Source organism: Hemiscyllium ocellatum, unplaced genomic scaffold (genome assembly GCF_020745735.1).
Source record: "Hemiscyllium ocellatum isolate sHemOce1 unplaced genomic scaffold, sHemOce1.pat.X.cur. scaffold_882_pat_ctg1, whole genome shotgun sequence".
In the NCBI taxonomy this organism is placed as follows: Eukaryota; Metazoa; Chordata; class Chondrichthyes; order Orectolobiformes; family Hemiscylliidae; genus Hemiscyllium; species Hemiscyllium ocellatum.
Genome location: NW_026869287.1, coordinates 135,001 through 141,548, shown reverse-complemented (window position 1 = coordinate 141,548; position 6,548 = coordinate 135,001).

Sequence of the window (6,548 nt, the reverse complement as noted above, 5' to 3'; positions counted from 1 at the left end):
TTGCGTCAAGAGACCACCCCACCGGCCTCTGACTGATTCTTAGAACGGACGGAAAGAGTCGGGCAAGCCTGTCAAAGCTTTGAGCGAATGTCAAAAGCTTTAGACTTCCGCGAACTCTCCGGCTTGCACTGAGACGCGAGGTCGATGTGCTAAGCACCACGGGGCCCCTTTCGCCTGCAGGTCCCGAGCCGCCAACATGTTCTTCGTATCGTGTTCTCCAATCCTGGGTGACGGGCACCGCAGGGAGGCAGAGCCATCGCACTTGCCGGGTGGCAGAGGAAGGACCGGACTATGTACAATAGCGGCCAACGACTCCCAGAGCCGGTAGTGCGGCGTCTGCTCTCAGCCTAAGAGGCTTCTGGGAGTGCTCAGGCAAGGGTCAGCCTGCACCCTTGCTGGCAGCACCCAGGGGAACCAGGACGCTTGCATCTCTCGCCTTCATTTTCGACACAAGCGCCTGAGGAGGGACGCCACCCCTCCCCTTGCGTCAAGAGACCTCCCCACCGGCCTCTGACTGATTCTTAGAACGGACGGAAAGAGTCGGGCAAGCCTGTCAAAGCTTTGAGCGAATGTCAAAAGCTTTAGACTTCCGCGAACTCTCCGGCTTGCACTGAGACGCGAGGTCGATGTGCTAAGCACCACGGGGCCCCTTTCGCCTGCAGGTCCCGAGCCGCCAACATGTTCTTAGTATCGTGTTCTCCAAACCTGGGTGACGGGCACCGCAGGGAGGCAGAGCCATCGCACTTGCCGGGTGGCAGAGGAAGGACCGGACTATGTACAATAGCGGCCAACGACTCCCAGAGCCGGTAGTGCGGCGTCTGCTCTCAGCCTAAGAGGCTTCTGGGAGTGCTCAGGCAAGGGTCAGCCTGCACCCTTGCTGGCAGCACCCAGGGGAACCAGGACGCTTGCATCTCTCGCCTTCATTTTCGACACAAACGCCTGAGGAGGGAAGCCAACCCTCCGTGTGTCAAGAGACCGTCCCCGCCCCGGCCTCCGACTGATTCTTAGAACGGACGGAAAGAGTCAGGCAAGCCTGTTAAGACTTCCGCGAACTCTCCGGCTTGCACTGAGACGCGAGGTCGATGTGCTCAGCACCACGGGGCCCCTTTCGCCTGCAGGTCCCGAGCCGCCAACATGTTCTAAGTATCGTGTTCTCCAAACCTGGGTGACGGGCACCGCAGGGAGGCAGAGCCATCGCACTTGCCGGGTGGCAGAGGAAGGACCGGACTATGTACAATAGCGGCCAACGACTCCCAGAGCCGGTAGTGCGGCGCCTGCTCTCAGCCTAAGAGGCTTTTGGGAGTGCTCAGGCAAGGGTCAGCCTGCACCCTTGCTGGCAGCACCCAGGGGAACCAGGACGCTTGCATCTCTCGCCTTCATTTTCGACACAAACGCCTGAGGAGGGAAGCCAACCCTCCGTGTGTCAAGAGACCGTCCCCGCCCCGGCCTCCGACTGATTCTTAGAACGGACGGAAAGAGTCAGGCAAGCCTGTTAAGACTTCCGCGAACTCTCCGGCTTGCACTGAGACGCGAGGTCGATGTGCTCAGCACCACGGGGCCCCCTTCGCCTGCAGGTCCCGAGCCGCCAACATGTTCTAAGTATCGTGTTCCCCAAACCTGGGTGACGAGCACCGCAGGGAGGCAGAGCCATCGCACTTGCCGGGTGGCAGAGGAAGGACCGGACTATGTACAATAGCGGCCAACGACTCCCAGAGCCGGTAGTGCGGCGCCTGCTCTCAGCTTAAGAGGCTTTTGGGAGTGCTCAGGCAAGGGTCAGCCTGCACCCTTGCTGGCAGCACCCAGGGGAACCAGGACGCTTGCATCTCTCGCCTTCATTTTCGACACAAACGCCTGAGGAGGGAAGCCAACCCTCCGTGTGTCAAGAGACCGTCCCCGCCCCGGCCTCCGACTGATTCTTAGAACGGACGGAAAGAGTCAGGCAAGCCTGTCAAAGATTTGAGCAGATGTCAAAATCTTTTAAGACTTCCGCGAACTCTCCGGCTTGCACTGAGACCCGAGGTCGATGTGCTCAGCACCACGGGGCCCCTTTCGCCTGCAGGTCCCGAGCCGCCAACATGTTCTAAGTATCGTGTTCCCCAAACCTGGGTGACGAGCACCGCAGGGCGGCAGAGCCATCGCACTTGCCGGGTGGCAGAGGAAGGACCGGACTATGTACAATAGCGGCCAACCACTCCCAGAGCCGGTAGTGCGGCGTGCGAGGTCTGCTCTCAGCGGAAGAGGGTTTTGGGAATGCTCAGGCAAGGGCCAGCCTGCACCCTTCCTGGCCGCTCCCACGGGAACCAGGCTACTTGCAATCCTTTCCCCCAATAGCAAGTGCCTTTTGGAGGGACGGCCGGAGTCAACGTGGGGTTTGCCCGCCCTCCAAAGTGTCAAGAGACCGCCGCACAGGCCTCTGACTGATTCTTAGAACAGGCAGCAAGAGTTGGGTAAGTCTGTCGAAAATTTGACAAAGTGTCAAAAATTAGACTTCCGAGAGCTCTTGGGCATGCACACAGGCCTGTCATTCAAGTGCTCTGCCCGCGGAACCGTTTTTCGGATGCCTTTCAAAGTGGTCCCGCGCCGCCATTTTGTTCTAAAAATCGTGTTCCCAGAAATCTCCGGGTACCCCGCCAACCTCACTGTGTCACAATGTCAAGTGGCACTGAATGGGTCTGAATTTCAAATTCGACTGCTTCGCTCTGGAACTCGAACCCGGCAAAACCGTTTGGATTTTTCCCGGTCCAGACTTCCGCGGCAGACAAAGTTAAAGTTTTCGGGCTGCAGACTCAAAACGACATCTGGCCAACCGCCGGGCTCAATTCGCCCAGTTCCTCCGGCACTTCGGAACTCATGTTCGGCATGAGTTTTTGAATCTTTCCCGATGCTTCGGCATTTTCCTCCGCTGACACTTAGAATATTTTTCACACTTGGCCGAAAATTTTTCTAAGTTTTTCTGGTTACTGATTTCTTCTTTTCGGGCATTTTTCTAAGTTTTCTTGGTTACTCATTTCTCATTTTCAAACATTTTTCTAAGTTTTTCTGGTTACTGATTTCTTCTTTTTGGGCATTTTTCTAAGTTTTCTTGGTTACTCATTTCTCATTTTCAAACATTTTTCTAAGTTTTTCTGGTTACTCATTTCTCATTTTCAAACATTTTTCTAAGTTTTTCTGGTTACTGATTTCTTCTTTTTGGGCATTTTTCTAAGTTTTCTTGGTTACTCATTTCTCATTTTCAAACATTTTTCTAAGTTTTTGTGGTTACTGATTTCTTCTTTTTGGGCATTTTTCTAAGTTTTCTTGGTTACTCATTTCTCATTTTCAAACATTTTTCTAAGTTGTTCTGGTTACTCATTTCTCATTTTCAAACATTTTTCTAAGTTTTTCTGGTTACTGATTTCTTCTTTTTGGGCATTTTTCTAAGTTTTCTTGGTTACTCATTTCTCATTTTCAAACATTTTTCTAAGTTTTTCTGGTTACTGATTTCTTCTTTTTGGGCATTTTTCTAAGTTTTCTTGGTTACTCATTTCTCATTTTCAAACATTTTTCTAAGTTTTTCTGGTTACTCATTTCTCATTTTCAAACATTTTTCTAAGTTTTTCTGGTTACTGATTTCTTCTTTTTGGGCATTTTTCTAAGTTTTCTTGGTTACTCATTTCTCATTTTCAAACATTTTTCTAAGTTTTTCTGGTTACTGATTTCTTCTTTTTGGGCATTTTTCTAAGTTTTCTTGGTTACTCATTTCTCATTTTCAAACATTTTTCTAAGTTTTTCTGGTTACTCATTTCTGCTTTTCCAACGTTTTACTAAGTTTTGCTGGTTACTGAGTTCACACTTTTAAACATTTTCGGGCATTTTTCTACGTTTTTCATGTTACTCATTTAGCACTTTCAGGCACTTTCCTATGCTTTCCTGCTTACTGATTTCACACTTTTAAGCATCTTCGGGCATGTTCCCTAAGTTTTGCAGTTCATTCGTTTGGGACAGTCAGGCAACTTTCCTAAGCTTTCCTGGTAACCGAATTCACATTGTTGAGAACTTTGGAACCCTTCCCTAAGCTGTGCTGGTTACTCACTTTACCTCTTCAGACACTTGCCCCCGTTGTGACAGAGACCACTTCCCGACTCGGGAAATGCACCAAATTCGGCCTGAACTCAGAGGGCAGTCCCCCCTCGAAGGCGTGGAAGTCGGCAGAATCGCCGGGTCAAATCCGGCTGAGCTACCCGGCTTGGAAGCCTCAAAGTCGGTATGAGCTGTCAGGTTCACTCCCATCCCCGTTTGGACCACTTCCCGACTCGGGAAATTCACCAAATTCGGCCTGAACTCAGAGGACAGTCCCCCCTCGAAGGCGTGACAGTCGGCAGAACCGCCGGATCAAATCCGGCTGAGCTACCCGGCCCCGAAGCCTCAAAGTCGGTAAGAGCTGTCAGGTTCTCTCCCATCCCCGTTTGGACCACTTCCCGACTCGGGAAATTCACCAAATTCGGCCTGAACTTATACAACAGTCCCCCCTCGAAGGCGTGACAGTCGGCAGAACCGCCGGATCAAATCCGGTTGAGCTACCCGGCTTGGAAGCCCCAAAGTCGGTAAGAGCTGTCAGGTTCACTCCCATCCCCGTTTGGACCACTTCCCGACTCGGGAAATTCACCAAATTCGGCCTGAACTTATACAACAGTCCCCCCTCGAAGGCGTGACAGTCGCTAGAACCGCCGGATCAAATCCGGTTGAGCTACCCGGCTTGGAAGCCCCAAAGTCGGTAAGAGCTGTCAGGTTCACTCCCATCCCCGTTTGGACCACTTCCCGACTTAGGAAATTCACCAAATTCGGCCTGAACTTAGAGGAGAGTCCCCGCTCGAAGGCGTGGAAGTCGGCAGAATCGCCGGGTCAAATCCGACTGAGCTACCCGGCCCCGAAGCCTCAATGTCGGTAAGAGCTGTCAGGTTCACTCCCATCCCCGTTTGGACCACTTCCCGACTCGGGAAATTCACCAAATTCGGCCTGAACTTAGACAACAGTCCCCCCTCGAAGCCGTGGCAGTCGCTAGAACCGCCGGATCAAATCCGGTTGAGCTACCCGGCTTGGAAGCCCCAAAGTCGGTATGAGCTGTCAGGTTCACTCCCATCCCCGTTTGGACCACTTCCCGACTTAGGAAAATCACCAAATTCGGCCTGAACTCAGAGGGCAGGCCCCCCTCGAAGGCCAGGCATTCGGCAGAACCGCCGGGTCAAATCCGACTGTGCTACCCGGCCCCAAAGCCTCAAAGTTGGTATGAGCAGTTAGGTTCACTCCCATCCCCGTTTGGACCACTTCCCGACTTAGGAAATTCACCAAATTCGGCCTGAACTTAGAGGAGAGTCCCCGCTCGAAGGCGTGGAAGTCGGCAGAATCGCCGGGTCAAATCCGACTGAGCTACCCGGCCCCGAAGCCTCAATGTCGGTAAGAGCTGTCAGGTTCACTCCCATCCCCGTTTGGACCACTTCCCGACTCGGGAAATTCACCAAATTCGGCCTGAACTTAGACAACAGTCCCCCCTCGAAGCCGTGGCAGTCGCTAGAACCGCCGGATCAAATCCGGTTGAGCTACCCGGCTTGGAAGCCCCAAAGTCGGTATGAGCTGTCAGGTTCACTCCCATCCCCGTTTGGACCACTTCCCGACTTAGGAAAATCACCAAATTCGGCCTGAACTCAGAGGGCAGGCCCCCCTCGAAGGCCAGGCATTCGGCAGAACCGCCGGGTCAAATCCGACTGTGCTACCCGGCCCCAAAGCCTCAAAGTTGGTATGAGCAGTTAGGTTCACTCCCAAACCCGTTGGGACCACTTCCCGACTTAGGAAATTCACCAAATTCGGCCTGAACTTAGACAACAGTCCCCCCTCGAAGGCGTGACAGTCGGTAGAACCGCCGGGTCAAATCCGGCTGAGCTACCCGATTTGGAAGCCTTCAACACAAAACCCATCCGGCAATGCCACTCAAAAAGGGCACAAATTCAGAAACACCCCCTTCAATAGGTACCACTTCCTCGGAGACACTACCGGGACACGCTCCCCTCGGCGAAAATTAAGCCCCCACCACTAACTGAAGCCAACCGCAGCCCCAACTTCAACGGAGAAATCAGTAACCAATTCAAAAATGCACTTGGTTACTGATTTGTACTGCTTCAAAAATATTCTAAGTGTCGCTGGTTACTGATTTGTACTGCTTCAAAAATATTCTAAGTGTCAGTGGTTACTGATTTGTACTGCTCCAAAAATATTCTAAGTGTCAGTGGTTACTGATTTGTACTGCTTCAAAAATATTCTAAGTGTCAGTGGTTACTGATTTGTACTGCTCCAAAAATATTCTAAGTGTCGCTGGTTACTGATTTGTACTGCTTCAAAAATATTCTAAGTGTCAGCGGTTACTGATTTGTACTGCTTCAAAAATATTCTAAGTGTCAGTGGTTACTGATTTGTACTGCTTCAAAAATATTCTAAGTGTCGCTGGTTACTGATTTGTACTGCTTCAAAAATATTCTAAGTGTCAGTGGTTACTGATTTGTACTGCTTCAAAAATA